This window comes from Cervus canadensis, chromosome 18, assembly GCF_019320065.1.
Source record: "Cervus canadensis isolate Bull #8, Minnesota chromosome 18, ASM1932006v1, whole genome shotgun sequence".
NCBI classification, from domain to species: domain Eukaryota; kingdom Metazoa; phylum Chordata; class Mammalia; order Artiodactyla; family Cervidae; genus Cervus; species Cervus canadensis.
The window spans coordinates 28,189,226-28,206,702 of NC_057403.1; the positions used below are offsets into that span (position 1 = coordinate 28,189,226).

The 17,477-nt window shown below is 43.1% G+C and overlaps 1 long non-coding RNA gene across 1 annotated transcript; it reads left to right on the top strand.

Moving 5' to 3' along the window:
- Positions 1-2,826: 2,826 nt before the first annotated feature.
- LOC122420109 lies at positions 2,827-4,410 on the top strand. The gene is made up of 2 exons (XR_006263181.1): positions 2,827-3,007; positions 4,172-4,410. It is a non-coding gene; the product is annotated as an uncharacterized LOC122420109 (long non-coding RNA).
- Positions 4,411-17,477: the final 13,067 nt, after the last annotated feature.

Here is a 17,477-nt window from a genome sequence, read left to right on the forward strand (position 1 = left end):
GTGTGGTGAGACAGCTGCCCATGGATCCCATGGCTCCCGTCCTTGAGAAGACACTGCCCCCAAATGCCCTCTGAGCTCTGTGAGGAGAGGAACCAGGGCCTGGAGTGCTGAGTAACACAGGTGGCTGCTATGGATCCAGCCCAGTGCCCTTTCAAGGGTGCCACAGGGTCCTCAGAGACGTCCCCAGATCATGCAGACATTTGGAGACATCTAGTGAAGAGCTGGTCAGGGTCAATGTAGGAATGCTGCTGATGTAGCCCTGTCCTAATGCAGGTTGTTGTTGTTGTTTTTGTTTTTAAGGTATTTTAATTTGGAGGATATTACTTTACAATGGTGTATTGCTTTCTGCCATACAACAACATGACTCAGCCATAAATATACATAAATCCCTTTGTCTTGAATAATCCCCATCCTCCACCACATCTCACCCCTCTAGGTTGTCACAGAGGACAGAGTTGAGCTTCCTGTTTCAAGTTGTTACTAGTAAAATTTTAAGTTGGGATTTTAGTTTTATAGAAAAAGTGCAAATATTTGTCAAAACTGAGAGACAGCATTGGAACCTACAACTAAATAAATGTTACAGCTTATCTGAATTTCATCAGGCTGTCTGCTAATCTTGGATTCTGGGATCCCATCCAGACCCTAAACTCACTGCATTTACTGTCATGTGTCCCTAGTGTTCTCTGCTCTGTGGAGTTACTCATTCTCTCCTGGTCTTTCATGGTCTTGACAGTCTTGAGGAGAACTATCAGGAACCAGGGATGGTAGAAGGCCCCCAAGCTAAGTTTAGCTGCTGTTGTTCTGATACTGTTGAGTGGGGTTCAGACTTTGGGTTTCGAGGAAGACACCACACAGGTGAAGCTTCCTTCCAGTCCCCTTACATCAGGGCACATGTGATAGCTTGTGTCTTACCACTGGGAATAATCAGCCTTGATTAACTGATTATGTAGAGTTTGCCAGGTTTCTGCAGTGCTTTCCTCTCCTCCTCCTCTTTCCTTTGGAGATGAGTTACTAAGTCTAGCCATGCTCAGGGAGGGCAGGACAGTAGGTTCCCCCTCCTAGAGGGGTAGTCTATGTCTATTATTCAGGATGTTTCTGAAAGGAATGGTTGTGTCCTCTCCCACATTTATTTATTTAGACATTAATTTATTTCAGTATGGATTCACACATATTACTTTCTACGTTGGTTTATCCTTGAATACTCTGTTACTTATTTTGTCTGTCAAACCCTTTCCAGTTTGGCCATTAGGAAATTCTCAGGCTACCTTCTAGTATTTTCAAAGTCCATCTGAAATCATTTGCCACAACAAACTGCTTTTCTAATGTGGAAAGTTGAGTTTAACTCAGAGTTTTCACATACAGGCTGCCACCTCTGATCAACTCAGCCCTCTGGGGCTTAGAACTCCTGTCCACAGTGGCCTGTAGGGCTTGAACCTCAGAGTCTCTGCCCCAGAAGACAAACCCTCAAACCCACCGCTTCTTTCTGATGTTCCAGGATAGACTGTGCAGTGCAAGCACCTCTCAAGACCAGGTTCACTGTGGAGGAGGTAGGACAGCCAGGAGAAGGGGCAAGGCTGGAACCTGCTCAGGAACTAGCTGGCTAAAGAGCCTGAGAAAAGCTGGTGGCATGATCCAAAATTACAGAATTACAAGTGCCTGAGAAAAGCCACGTGACCTTAAGTCCTGCGAGTTCCTTGTTGGGCATGATTCATAGCCTAAGCCTGCTGACCACCAGTGTCAGGGCCCTGTCTAGAGACTGCAGATATTAAGACATCTGGGGGCTTCAGTAAGGTCCAGCTCAGCGTTCTTATCTACAGGAATTAAAGTGTGGGGGGAAAGGAAGGATTCTGGACGACCTTTTTTCTCCATTACAGTGGTGTAGATCTGTCCTTGACATTTTTGTGATTCCCTCTGCTCAGTTTGGGGGAGTGCTTCCCTCAGAGCCAGGATAGGTTGGGGGAAGGATGATCAGGAAAACAGGTGATGGTTGTGGACCAGAAAACAGAGCATTTGGCTCCGAATTGAGTCACTTAGTTCCACTTGATCTTTGGCAAAGATACCCCCACATGTCCTCCAAGAGCTGTGCTCTCAGAGTAGGATGGTCTTCCACAGCAAACACCCCAAAGGTCAAAGGAGCCACCTGTGCCAGGAGCCTAGCCACAGGCCTGTGGTCCAACTGGGAGGGAAGTGGGCTGGGCTTGGGGAGCTAGTGGTGTGTAAAGCAGGCGAAACCCTGCCCTGAGCAGACCATTCCAGCTGCCGCCACGATGAAGGGAGCGCTGCTTGTGCTGGCCTTGCTGGTGACCAGAGAGTTGACCTTCAAGATGCATGAGGGTAGGAAGGAGAGTCTGGATGGCCCTCCTGATCCTTGCCCGTTGCTGTCTCACTGCATCCTTCCCAGTCTTATCCAAGCCACTTCAAGGGGCAGATTCTGAGGGCAGGTGGCTGATGAGTGCCCAGGAGTCCTGCACAAATTTCCTGAGGCATGCAGTCTTTGAATGGAGCGGGTGGTGTGGAAGGGTCATTATCTGTGCACACGCTGATGGATAGTTTGTTGAGGGTAGTGGTGCTTAGTGAGAGGAAGGAAGCAGGCTGGTATGCCTGGGGGCAGTGGTCAAGGGCAGAGGGGTCTCCAGGCCTAGCCCCTGGGAGTTCCTCATCGGGAAGGGTTGGTCTGGGATATAAGGAGTCCTGGCAGAGGGCGGGTCTCTGTGGCACGTGAGACTGAAGCTTGGATGTGTGAGTTTCTATCAAGTGGTGGGAAACAGATGCTTCTAACCTGGTGATTCTTTTGACAAGGTGTTTTCTGTCTCTGCCTTCAGCGGAAGCCTGCCCTGTGTTCTATAAAGCTGTCAGTGCTGTAAGCCTTAGACTCCCAAGTAAAGCACTGAATGAAACCTTAGATTCCATCGATGCTAACGAGGCAGAAAGAGCGGCCTTTGAAAAAATCCAGGATTGCTTCATTGAAGCAAGACCTGAGGACAGGTTTAATCATCTGAAATATAAGGTAACTTACTTTTACCCACACTGACCTTGACAACTCACGTGCAGCATAGTTCAGTATGCCACATGGTAATAGATCATTCAATCATGGGATTTGTGATAGAGCTATAAACAGAGAAGCACATAAACCTTTTGCCCAACCTATAATATGCAAGCACAGGCCACCTGCACATCTAGCCTCTTGTTGCCAAATATGTCCATATCATGTCAGTCAACTTACACAGAATCAGGGACTAGTGTCAGTGCACTAGAAGTGAATTGACTTCTGTAATTTTTTTTTTTCTCACTGAGAGGAAGTAGCATTGGAGGAGTAGCATTTTAATTGTTGCAGGAAATGAAGCATTCAGCTTACACATGTAGCAGTCCTGTCATCTCTACTTTAGGAATATATAAAAGGCACCCCAGCTTTTAGGTCTCCTTCCAGCATGGGACTCCCTGGCTTATAAGCTTTCTGACCTGTGGTCACATCACATCCTCTGTGTCCCTTTCTGTTGGACATTGCTCTAGCTCAGAGCCCAATTTCCACCGACATGGTCTCAGTGACTACCAGCCAGAATTTCCACTCTGGTGTTTTGGTGGCTAAACCTCCTGGGGCAGCTTTGAGGTACGTGTGACCACTCATTGGGCTAATAGAACCATCTTTTTGATGTAGCTATTTTTTAGTATTTGAGATTTGAATAGTCTGTCTCTGCATATTTTCCTCAAATTGTTAATTGTTCAAAACGAGGTTTGCCACAATCCAGAATATCATGCACTAATAGAAGCTCCCATGGCACATGGGGTTGTTTATGACACTTGCATATGCATTCTATCCACCCAGCACACCTGACCGAGGAGGCTCAGGTGTGACCCAAACCCAGTCTCCAGCACTTTATTCCTCCTTCAGGCCCAACCCCATCTGTTCCCTGCTGACCGTGGTCATCTCCTCCCCTTCCTGGCATGACTGGTGGCTCCGTCTCCCTCCTGACACTGGTGCCTGGGCTACTAGGGAGCCATCCTCCCCCTGGGGCCTGTTGGCAGTCCCCTCTCCAGTGGTGGGACTGTGGGCAGAGGTTCTTGCTGGGGATGGGGCTGAGTCCCTGAGGGTGAGACATGAGTTGATCCTGGGAGACAGGATAGCCCAACAGTGGGCTCAGGTCCTGTCCCTCCACCTCCTTCTCCCTTCCAGGTGTCCATCATCTTCAGTAACGATTGCACCGGCTATAAATTGTCCTCGGTGGTGAATGCTCTTATAGGATTTGCTTCCAGTCTGCTCTCTTTGGTGGGATAAGCTTTGCCAGATGTGCCTGGTCTGCACTTGATCCTCCTGCCCTGTTCTCCTTCTGTTCCTGAAGCTGGAATCCAGACACCTTCCCCACCTGATGTGGCCTCTATCAGGCTGACTCTAATAAAGTCACTGCAGCATTGCTCATTGTGCCCAGCGTGTGTGTTCTCTTCAGGCAGGATGTGAGGCAGGAGGTCTTGAGTGATGGTGAGAAGTGATACATGTGGTCCATGAGAGCTTGGGGCCAGGGTCAGACAGAACCTACACCCTGTCCCTGGCCAACTGTGGGAGGATGGGCAAGGTTGTTGTAACTTTCCAAGTCATTCTGTCATCTGCTACAGGGGGATTTTGTGTGAAGTTTAAGCATGACAACCCACTCAATGTTCTTGCCTGGAGAATCCCAGGGACGGGGAAGCCTGGTGGGCTGCCATCTGTTGGGTTGCACAGAGTCTTACACGACTGAAGCGACTTAGCAGCAGCAGCAGCAGCAAGCAAAATAACAAATGTGTAACCCGCGACATCACCAGCCTGGCAGGATAAAATTGTTGTTTTGGGGCACAGATAACATGGGTCTCACTCTGGCCTTTAGCACAGTGGCAGAGCCTCCAGTCCCTCTGGTTACTGACAGGTGACTACAGAGATGACCTAAGAGGGTCATCACTGGTCCCCTCTCTCCCAGTGGCATTCTACATTTTCTACTTCTTAGGTGGGTGTCTTCTGAGGAGCAAGCATTTCTTCAGGGACACTAAGTGCCACTGCTGTTCTTGGTCCTGCACTGGGCACCAGGAGCCCTAATAACAGCTGAACCAGGAGGAAGGGAGTGGCGGGAAGAAGCTACCCCGGTGGGAACACTATTTCTGTGGAAACAGCTCATGCTGTGAAGTGTGAATTGCTGATGTGTCACATGGTCTCATGTCCCAAATCCTCTGCCTACTTCTAAAAGCGTGAAATGGGTAGTTACATTACCATAGGAGATTTATGAGGCTACAAGGGAGGGACTAGAATCTAGCCCAGTTTCCTAGGGTCTAGCACAATGGCAGGCTACAGTCAACATGAACCCCATAAAGAGCGGCATAACTGGTAAGATCTCTCTACCTTCTGACCGGGCAAGCATAAGCTTACACACTGGGAACTGAACCTGGGACTTGGGGCTAGTGGCTAGGCCCTTGAGTCTAAGTTCTTCTCTGACCTGCTGTGTGAAATTAGGTATTAAATACCCTGAATCACTCTTCTACACCTTGATTTTATGTGTACCAAGTTCTGTATGCTCTGCCAGATTTAGTATTACATGTTTGTGCAGCTCAGGTGCTTCAGTTGTGTCTGACTCTTTGCATCGTTATGGGCTGTATCCCCACCAACCTCCTGTGTCTGTGGGATTCTCCAGTCAAGAATATTTGAATGGTTGCTGTGTCCTCCTTCAGGGTATCTTCCCGACCTATGGATTGATCTGGGTCTCCTGCCTTTCGGGCAGATTCTTTACTCTCTGAGCCTCCGAAGAAGCCTCTGACTCACCTCCCCATAAATAAAATTTTGTTCTAATGAAGGTTAACTTAAGGTTGACCTCCAAAACTAAATTCTTCAAGTCAACCAAAAAAATTGAGAGAAACAGGAGTTAAAAGGAGGTTTGTTTTCACCAATATTACAATAGAAGTTTGTATCTATAAATAATCTAGTTTTAGTGGAAGAATAGATTTTTGGTCATTGCGACAGAAGACAAAACCCACATACAGAATCAAATATAGCTTAATATATAATAATAACAGTTTATTGAATCATGAATTAGTGGCCTTTTAAAAAATGACATAGAGAAAAATGACCAAACATTAAAACAATCTAGATGGATCTCCCAAGCCTTTTCCCATGGATTTGTGTGGAGTAATTATTTAATTGCCATCATTCAAAGAGTTAATTATTCATTTGTCACAGCTCATTTTTCTTCCACCTCCCCACCCCTCAGTTTGACTTTCATGACATCACAGTTATTTTTCTTCCTGCTTTACTGGGCGATCCTTCTCAGGTCTTTATGATTTAGTTCTATAAAAGGGATCAATCTCTCTGCATGTCTTTCCTTCTGTAAATATGTTCAGTTTGTTAGTGGTATCATCCAGCTTCATATTAACTTTATTCATAACATATGAATTTAAATCTCCAGTCCAAAGTAAAACATTGAAAAGCACAGAATTGATCCTCATGTAATACTTATTTATTTAGTGGACCTTTTTTTAAACCCCTGAAATTTTTGTGAGGGACAAAAATACACAGAATTTATATAAATGGATACATTATTCAAAGGAAATTTTCAACCAAATAATGTTTTCCCTTATTGACTTCCCTGATAGTTCAGTGTTTCGACTCCAAGCTTCTATTATAGGGCGCACAGATTCAATGCCTGGTAGAGAAGTAATATCCTGCATTGTCCCTAGCCCGAAACATACAAAAAGCAGGTAGTTGAATGTAGTCCCAATAAAATAATGACAAAGTGTTTTTTCGAGTGGTTTCATTTGAGAGTCTATGTTTGTCTTTGTATGTCGTTTATTTATTAGTTTATTATTGATCCCACTGTGCAGCATACAGAATCTTAGTTCCCTAAACAGAGATTGAACCCTAGCCCTCGGCAGTAGGAGAATGGAATCTTAACTAGGAATTTTAACTAGTAGGACCACCAGAGCAGTTCCAAAATTTTTTAAAAGTAGTATTTTGTTCTTATAAAATTGATCTTTTTTTTTTTTTGTTATCATTCACTCAGTCATGTCTGACTCTTTGCGACCCCAAGGACTGCAGCATGCCAGGCTTCCCTGTCCTTCCCTATCTCCCAGAGTTTGCTCAAACCTCATGTCCATTGAGTCAATGATGCCATCCAACAATCTCATCCTCTGTTGCATCCTTCTCCTCCTGTCCTCAGACTTTCCCAGCATCAGGGTCTTTTCCAATAATTGGCTCTTCATATCAGATGGCCTAAGTATCAGAGCTTCAGTTTCAGCATCAGTCCTTCCAATGAATATTCAGTGTTGATTTCCTTTAGGATTGACTGGTTTGATCTCCTTGCATCCAGGGGACTCTCAAGGATCTTCTTCAGCACCACAGTTTGAAAGCTTCAATTCTTTGGAATTCAGCCTTCTTTATGGTCCAACTCTCACATCCATATGTGACTACTGGAAAAACCATAGCTTTGACAGCAGTGATGTCTCTGCTTTTTAATATGCTGTCTAGGTTTATCATGGCTTTTCTTCCACGGAGCAAGCGTCTTTTATTTCATGGCTGGAGTCACCATCTGCTGTAATTTAGAGGCCCTAGAATGTAAAGTCTGTCACACTTGCCATTTCTTCCCTCATCTGTTTGCCATGATTTGCCATCTATTTACCTCATATCATAAATATTGATTACCTGAGGTAGTTGATACTTCTCCCAGCAATCTTGATTCCTGTTTTTAATTCATCTAGCCTAGTATTTCAAAAGATGTACTCTGCATATGATGAACCAGAGATGAAATTGCCAACATCCATTGGATCATCAAAAAAGCAAGAGAGTTCCAGAAGAACATCTATTTCTGCTTTATTGACTATGACAAAGCCTTTGCTGTGTCGATCACAATAAACTCTGGAAAATTCTGAAAGAGGTGGGAATACCAGACCACTTGACCTGCCTCTTGAGAAATCTGTATGCAGGTCAGGAAGCAACAGTTAGAACTGGACAAGGAACAACAGACTTGCTCAAAACAGGAAAAGGAGTATGTCAAGGCTGTATATTGTCACCTTGCTTATTTAACTTACATGCCAAGTACATCATGAGAAACACTGGGCTGGATGAAGCACAAGCTGGAATCGAGATTGCCAGGAGAAATATCAATAACCTCAGATATGCAGATGACACCACCCTTATGGCAGAAAGTGAAGAAGAAATAAAGATCCTCTTGATGAAGTTGAAAGAGGAGAGTGAAAAAGTTGGCTTAAAACTCAACATTCAGAAAACTAAGATCATGGCATCTGGTCCCATCACTTCATAGAAATAGATGGAGAAACAGTAGAAACAGTGGCAGACTTTATTTTGGGGGGCCTCCAAAATCACTGCAGATGGTGGCTGCAGCTATGAAATTAAGAGACGCTTACTCCTTGGAAAAAAAAAGTTATGACCAACCTAGACAGCATATAAAAAGGAAAGACATCACTTTGCCAACAAAGTAACTGTCTAGTTAAGGCTGTGGCTTTTCCAGTAGTCATGTATGGATGTGAGAATTGGACTATAAAGAAAGATGAGCACCGAAGAATTGATGCTTTTGAACTGTGGTGTTGGAGAAGACTCTTGAGAGTCCCTTGGATTGCAAGGAGATCCAACCAGCCTATCCTAAAGGAAATCAGTCCTAAATTTTCGTTGGAAGGACTGATGTTGACGCTGAACCTCCAATACTTTGGCCACCTGATGCGAGGAGCTGACCTATTGGAAAAGACCCTATGCTGGGAAATATTTAAGGTGGGAGCAGTAGGGGATGACAGAGGATGAGATGGTGGATGGCATCACCGACTCAATGGACATGAGTTTGGGTAAACACCAAGTGGTGGTGATGGACAGGGAGGCATGCTCCAGTCCATGGGGTTGCAAAGAGGCAGACACAACTGAGCAACTGAACTGAACTGAACTGACTCTGCGTATGAGTGAAATAAGCATGCTGACAATATACAGCCTTGATGTACCCCTTTCCCAATTTTACTCCAGTCTGTTGTTCCACGTCCTTTTCTAACTGTTGCTTCTTGACTTGCCAGTTTCTCAGGAGGCAAGTAAGGTGGTCTGATATTCCCATCTTTTGAAGCATTTTCCATAGCTTGCTGTCATCCACACAGTCAAGCCTTTAATGTAGTCAATAAAGAAGTAGATGTTTTTCTGGAATTCCCTTGCTTTTTCTATGATCCAATGGATGTTGGCAATTTGATCTCTGGATGCACTGTCCTTTCTGAACCCAGCTTGTCCATCTGGAAGTTTTCAGTTCACATACTGTTGAAGCATACCTTGAAGGATTTTGAGCATTACCTTGCTAGCATGTGAATGAGTGTAATTGTACAGTAGTTTGAACATTCTTTGGCATTACCCTTGTTTGGGATTGGAATGAAAACTGAACTTTTCCAGCCCTGTGGCCACTGCTGAGTTTTCCAAATTTTCTGGCTTGTTGAATACAGCATTTTAATGGCATCATCTTTTAGGATGTTAAATAGCTCAGCTGGAATTCCATCACCTCCTCTAGCTTTGTTCTCAGTAATGCTTCCTAAGGCCCACTTGACTTCACACTCCAGGATGTCTGCTTCTCGTGAGTAATAACACCATCATGGTTCTTTGGATTCATAAGACCTTGTTTTGTGCAGTGTTCTCTGTATATTGTTGACACCTCTTCTTAATCTCTTCTCCTCCTGTTAGGTCCTTATTCTTTCTGTCTTTTTTTGTGCCAATCTTTGCATGAAATTTTCTCTTGGTGGCTCTATTTGCTTGAAGAGATCTCTAGTCTTTCCCATTCTATTGTTTTCCTCCATTTCTTTGAATTGTTGACTTAAAAGACTTTCTTAACTCTCCTTGCTATTCTTTGAAATTTTGCATTCAGATGGGTGTATCTTTCCCTTTCTCCTTTTACCTTTCACTTCTTTCCTTTTCTTACCTCCTCAGACAACCACTTTGCCCTGTTGCATTTCTTTTTCTTGAGGATGGGTTTGGTCAATCCTTCCTATAAAATGTTACATACCTCTGTCCATTGTTCTTCAGTTACTCTGTCTGTGAGATCTAATCCCTTGAATCTATGTCATTTTACACTATATAATCAGGGAGACTGCTGTTTGATTTCTGGGTTGGGAAGATCCCCTGGAGATGGGAACAGCTACCCACTCCAGTATTCTTGCCTGGAGAATCCCCACTCACAGAGGAGCCTGGCAGGCTTTGCAGTCCATGGGAGTGCAAAAGTAGGTGTCCAATATGCCACTGGAGAAGAACGGATGCAATTATTAACACATCCAGAAAGAATGAAAAGGCTGAGCCATTGTGGACAGGGCACACAATAATAGATGTGTCTGGTGCTGAAAGTAAAGTCTGATGCTATAAAGAACAATATTGCATAGGAACCTGGAATGTTACATCCATGAATCAAGGTTAACTGAGTGTGGTCAAACTGGAGACGATAAGAGTGAACATTGACATTTGAAGAATCACTGAAGTAAAATGGACAGGAATGGGTGAATTTAATTCAGATGACCATTATATCTACTGCTGTGGGCAAGAATCCCTTGGAAGAAATGTAATAGCCCTCATAGTCAACAAAAGGATCCAAAATGCAGTACCTGGGTGCATCTCAGAAACAACAGAATGATCACAGTTCATTTCCAAGGCAAACCATTCTATATCACAATAATCCAAGTCTATGCTCCAAGAACTCCTGCCAAAGAAGCTGAATGGTTCATTGAAGACCTATATGACCTTCTAGAACTAACACCAAAAAATAAGTCCTTTTCATCACAGAGCACTGGAATACAAAGTAGGAAATCAAGAGATACCCAGAGTAACAGGCAAGTTTGGCCTTGGAGTACAAAATTAAGCAGGGCAAAGACTAACATACTTTTGCCAAGAGAACACACTGGTCATAGCAAACACCCTCTTCCAACAACACAACCGATGACTCTATACATGAACATCACCAGATGATCAATACTGAAATCAGATTGATTATATTCTCTTCAGCTGAAGATGGAGAAGGTCTATACGGTGAGTAACAATAAGACCTATAACTGACCGTGGCTCAGATCATGAGCTCTATATTAGATAATTCAGACTTAAATTGAAGAAAATAGGAAAAACCACCAGGGAATTCATGTGTGACCCAAATCAAATCCCTTAATATTATACTTCTCGATGGCTAACAAACACATGAAAAGATGCTCAACATCACTCATTATCAGAGAAATGCAAATCAAAACCACAATGAGGTACCATTACAAGTCAGTCAGAGTGGCTGATATCCAACAGTCTACAAGCAATAAATGCTGGAGAGGGTGTGGAGAAAAGGGAACACTCTTACACTGTTGGTGGGATGGCAAACTAGTACAGCCACTATGGAGAACATTGTGGCGATTTCTTAAAAAACTGGAAATAGAACTGCCATATGACCCAGCAATCCCACTCCTGGGCATAACCAGATCTGAAAGAGACACATGTACCCCAATGTTCATCACAGCACTGTTTATAACAGCCAGGATATGGAAGCAGCCAAATGCCCATCAGCAGACGAGTGGATAAGAAACCTATGGTCCATATACACAATGGAATATTACTCAGCCATTAAAATAATACAGTTGAATCAGTTCTAATGAGACGGATGAAACTGGAGTCCATTATACAGAGTGAAGTAAGCCAGAAAGATAAACATCAATAAAGTATACTAACGCAAATATATGAAATTTAAAAAGATGGTAATGATAACCCTTTATGCAGGACAGAAAAAGAGACACAGATGTATAGAACAGAATTTTGGACTCTGTGGGAGAAGGCAAGGGTGGGATGATCTGAGAGAATAGCATTGAAACATGTATATTATCAAGTGTGAAACAGATCACCAGCCCAGGTTGGATGCATGAGACAAGTGCTCAGGGCTGGTGCACTGGGAAGACCCAAAGGGATGGGATGGGGAGGGGGATGGGAGGGGGGATCTGGAGGGGGAACACATGTAAATCCATGGCTGATTCATGTCAATGTATGGCAAAAACCACTATAATATTGCAAAGTAATTAACCTCCAACTAATAAATGAAGAAAAATATATTATACTTCTCTTTGGACACAAGGCAATTTACTTCTGTATTGAAAGTATTAAAAGAAAAATTCCTGTGAATCTCTAATTCCCCACCTGCTGAAACTACTTTTCAAAATAAAGGGAAATAAATACACTTTTTCTTTTTGTATAAGCTTACAGGATTCATCCCCAGCATACCTGCACTGCAGGAAATATTAGAGGAAGGGCTGCAGGAGGGACAGATGTGATACAACATGGAAATCTAAAACTTTACTAAGAAGGGAGAGCACAGAAACTTGTCAATATCAATGTGAGGATATATACCTGTATCTCTCTATATCTGTATCTCTATCCTTAATTTAGAGAGAATATTAAACTTTCATAGTGGATTGTCTAGGACTGAAGTTTTCCAATAATGCATTTAAGGTTAGATTAGGTACAGCTGTTGAGAAAATTAGTAAATTGTAATTTAGCTCCAGATATATCCTGAATAAAACAGAGAGACCAAAAATGTAATAAAATATGGGAAAGTGTGTAAGAGGTAATATGGGAGACAGTGAAAAGACCCTCTGTATGTAGATACTGAAATTACTAGTAGGAGTCCTGTCTCCTGTCTAGAACTGACTGATAGGAGGACTCCCAGGGAGCAGAAGGAGCAGTGTGTGAGCCCACAGCTGTGGGCATGGAGTAGATCAGCGGGGATGCTGGCCTCAGTACACTGGGCGGCCAATGCTGGGGCTTGTGTTCCCTTCTGCCCTACTTGTCTCAATTATGGCTCTGGCTGGAGGGAACTAAGGGACATGGTCCAAAGCAAAGATCACTCAGACATCCTTGGAAAGTAAAAGGGTGATCCTCTGGCAATTCCTAGCTGGGGCTGAACCAGCAAAGCTGCGTGGGGTTGACTGGGTGAGATATTAGCTTGGCTCTTGGGCATCAAGAGAACTCTTTAGCAGTGCCAGGAGAACGGGGGGGGGGGGTGGTCCTTGTTTTCTTTATTGGAGTATAGTTGCATTACAATGTTGTGTTAGTTTCTACTGTATAGCAAAGTAAATCAACTGTGGCATATGTGCACAGTCATGTCAAACCCTTTGTGACCACATGGACTGTAGCCTGCCAGGCTCCTGTGTCCATGGGATTTTCCAGGCAAGAATACTGGAGTGAGTTGCCATTTCCTTCTCCAGGGAATCTTCTTGAGTCAAGGATTGAACTCACATGTCTTGTATCTCTTGCACTGGCAGGCAGATTCTTTACCACTAGAGCCACCAGAGAGGAGGGAATTAGCTGTATATTTATAGATATTCCCCACTATTTGGGGGGATGGGCTTCATCTCTCAGTGTCATATCTTTCTTCCTTTTCATACTGTTCATGGGGTTCTCAAGGGAAGAATGCTGAAGTGGCTTGCCATTCTCTTCTCCAGTGGACCATATTTTGTCAGAGCTCTCAACCATGACCCGTCCGTCTTGAGTGGCCCTATATGGCATGGCTAATAGTTTCGTTGAGTTAGACAAGGCTATGGTCTATGTGAACATTTTGGTTAGTTTTCTGTGATAGTGGTTTACATTCTGTCAGCCCTCTGATGGTTGTGGAGAAGAGGCTTGTGAAGTTTCCTGATGGGGGCAACTGGCTGTGGAGAAAACTAAGTCTTACTCTGGTGGGCAGGCCCATGCTCAATAAATCTGAAATCCATTTATCTGCTGATGGGTGCGGCTGTGCTCCATCCCTGTAGTTTGGCCTGAAGCAGCCCAGTCCTGGGGTTCTGAAATCTCTATGGAAGGGCTCTGTTACACCTAATGGCATCTTCCTCCAAGAAGACTTATTCCAACAAGTCACTCCTTCTAAGAATGGTCCTGCCAATGACTCAACTCTGCGACTCTGCAGCACACCACTGTCAAGTCATGCCTTCACCAGACTCTCCCAAAAACTCACAGGGAAGCCTGGCTCAGTCTCTTGTGCGGTCACTGCACCTTACTCCTGGGTCCTGTTTGCACAAAGTTGTGTTTATGCCCTTCAGGAGTCTCTGTTTCCCCAGCCCTGTGGAAATTCTGTTATCAAATCCCACTGACCTTCAAAGTCAGATTCCCTGGTCATTCCCAGGCCATTTGCTGGATCCCCCAGGCTGGGCAGTCTAGAACCTTCACAACAGTGTGAGAACTTCTTTCATATAATTGTTCTTCAGTTTGTGTATCACCAGCCTGGTGGCTCTGTGGTGGGACTCTGGCTGCCACCTCCAAGAGGACTAATGCCACATGCTGTGCCTCCTAGGACTGCTCCTACCAGTGCCCCTGTCCCCACAGCAAGCCACTGCTGACCCATGCCTCCATAGGAGATCTTCACTGATCGGGTCTGACTCAGTCTTTTGTGGAGGTCACTATCCTTTCCCTGGGCCCTTGTGCACACGAGGCTTTGTTTGTTCCATCCAGGAGCCTCTGGCAAGTATAAGGTTTGGTTTTAAATGTGATTGTGCCCCTTCTACCATCTTGTTGCAGCTTTTCCTTTGTCCTTGGATTGGGGTATCTTTTTGGGGTACAACATTCTCCTTTGATGGTGTTTAGCAGCTAGTTTCTATTTTGGTGTTGGGGCAGGAGAAGATGAGCACATGATCTTCTACTCTGCCATCTTGAAACTGAAATGGGAATTTCTGTTGACACTTATGCAATGTGTGAAATCCAATACTTCTAGAGAACTAATGTACAATATTGTGCTTACAGTTAACAAGACATACAAAATCATTAAAAATGTAGATTTCTTGAGGGAGGTGTTGTGTTGTTGAGTCACAGACACAACAGGTCTAAATTGGGATTGTCCCATTTATGGGAAAATAAAGAAACTTCATTTTTTATGTTCCTTTGGGGATGGTGTTTGTCATTTTTCTACCAAGTATACTACTATGACTGAGTTTTCTTAAGGTTTCATTTCCTAGGTTTCCGTTCACTTAGCTAATGAGAATACATGAGCCCAGCACGCAAGTCTGATATTTATGGCTGTGTGTCCATCCATCGATTTCCTTTGCCACTGAAAGTAATTTAATTCACCTGATGGACTAGGCTGTTTTGGTCCTTTAGTTATAAGAACAGAGTTGAGCAAGCCAGGGGACAGAATACCTAGCACATACTATCTGGCCAATAAATATTTCAATAAAGGGGCCATTGCTGGAGGTGTTATTGAAAGCCACCAACTTCCTCACCTCAACTGAGAAATTGTGTCTGTCCTTTTAACAGTAGTGATCTTGGAGGAGCTTCCATGGCTGTGAGTGTATGATTTATATAAATAAATAGTTAATAGAAATTTAACTGAAGAGACAAAAAGTAAAAAAAAAATGTAGATTTCATATGACTTTCCATTATAATGAAAATAAGTTTATAATTCTGAAAAAGGAATAGAAAATTCTACCAACAAGTAGTTGGATTAACTATTTGGTATACCAATATGAAGAACTACTACTTGGTAAAACCAAACCTATTGCTGCACACAACAACGTAATTCAACAACAGGACTAGATATAAAAGATGGTATCTTTCATAATTCCATTTATATGGGTAAGATTATGGAAATATTGAATATCTTAATCATATGTATTTATCAGTATCAAAAATTTTCAAAATGCATCAAAATGTATACTAAAATTGAGTACATTTATTGTACATGACCACCTTCAAGGATCACAGCCCTGTCGTGGTGAATGGGCTTGTATAACTCAATGTAGCAATAAGTCATGCCATGACGGCCACCCAAGCCAGATGGGTCATAGTGAAGAGTTGTGACAAAATGTGGTCCACTGGAGGAGAAAATGGAAAACCACTCCAGTTCTTACCACAAGAATCCCATAAAAAGTATGAAAAGGGAAAAAGATATGACACAGATGAGGAGACTTCCAAGTCAGAAGGTATTCAACGTGCCACTGGGGAAGCGTGGAGGTCAATTACTAATTTCTCCAGAAAGAATGAAGAGGCTGAACCAAAGCAGAAATGACACTCAGTTGTGGATGTGTCTGGTGGCAAAAGTAATGTCTGATGCTATAAAGCACAATATTGTATAGGAACCTTAATGTTAGGTCCATGAATCCAGGTGAATTGGAAGTAGTCAACCAGGAGAAGGAATAGTGAACATTGATATTTGAAGAATCAGTGAAGTAAAATGGATGGGAATGGGCAAATTTAATTCAGATAGCCATTGTATCTATCACTCTGGGCAAGAATCCCTTAGAAGAAGTGGAGTAACACTTAGAGTCAACAAAAAAGTCCAAAATGCAGTACGTGGGTGCAATCTCAAACCTGACAGAATGATCTCTGTTCGTTTCCAAAGCAAAGCATTCAACATCAGAATAATCCAAGTCTATGCCCCAACCATAATGCAGGAGAAGATGAAGTTGAGTGGTCCTATGAAGACCTCCAAGACCTTCTAGAACTAACACCAAAAAAAGATGTTCTTTCATCATAGGGGACTGGAGTTTAAAAGTAGGAAGTCAAGATATGACCTGGAGTAACAGGCAAATTTAACCTTGGAGTATAAAATGAAGCAAGCCAAAGGCTAACAGAGTTTTGCCAAGAGAAGACACTGGTCATAGCTAACACTGTCTTCTAATAACACAAGAGACAAGTCTACACATGGATATCACCAGATGATGAATACCAAAATCAGATTGACTATATTGTTTTGTAGCCAAAGATGGAGAACCACTATACAGTCAGCAAAAACAAGACTTGGAGCTGACTGTGGCTCAGATCATGACACCTTATTGGGAAATTCAGACTTAAATTGAAGAAAATAGGGAAAACCACTAGGCCACTGAGGTACGACCTAAAGCAAATCCCTTATGACTATACAGAGGGGGTGACAAAAGTTTAAAGGGATTAGATCTGGTAGACAGAGTGCCTGAAAATCTATGGACAGATGTCCATAACATTGTACAGGTGGCAGTTATCATAACCATCCCCAAGAAATAGAAATGTAACAAGGGAAAGTAATCTAAGGGGGCTTTAGAAATAGCTGAGGAATGATGACAAGAGAAAGGCAAGGGAGAAAGGGGAAAATATAGCCAACTGAATGCAGAGTTCCTGAGAAAAGCAAGAGGAGAAAAGAAGGTTCTTCAACAATGCAAAGAAATAAAGGAAATAGATGGGAAAATGCTACAAATCTCTTCAAAAATTGGACAGATCAAAAGAATATTTCATGCTTGGATTAGCACAATAAATAACAGAAACAGTAAGGACGTACCAGGATCAGAAGAGATTGAAAAGTGGCAAGAATACCCAGAACTATAAAAAAAAAAACCTTAACAACACAAATGCTCATGATAGTGTGGTCACTTACCTAGAGCCAGGATTCCTGGAGTGTGAAGTCAAGTGGGTCTCAGGAAGCATTTCTCTGAACAAATCTAGTTTGAAATTAGCTAGCTTTGTTCCAGCTGAACTATTTAAAATCCTAATGGTGCTATTAAAGTGCTGCACTCGGAGA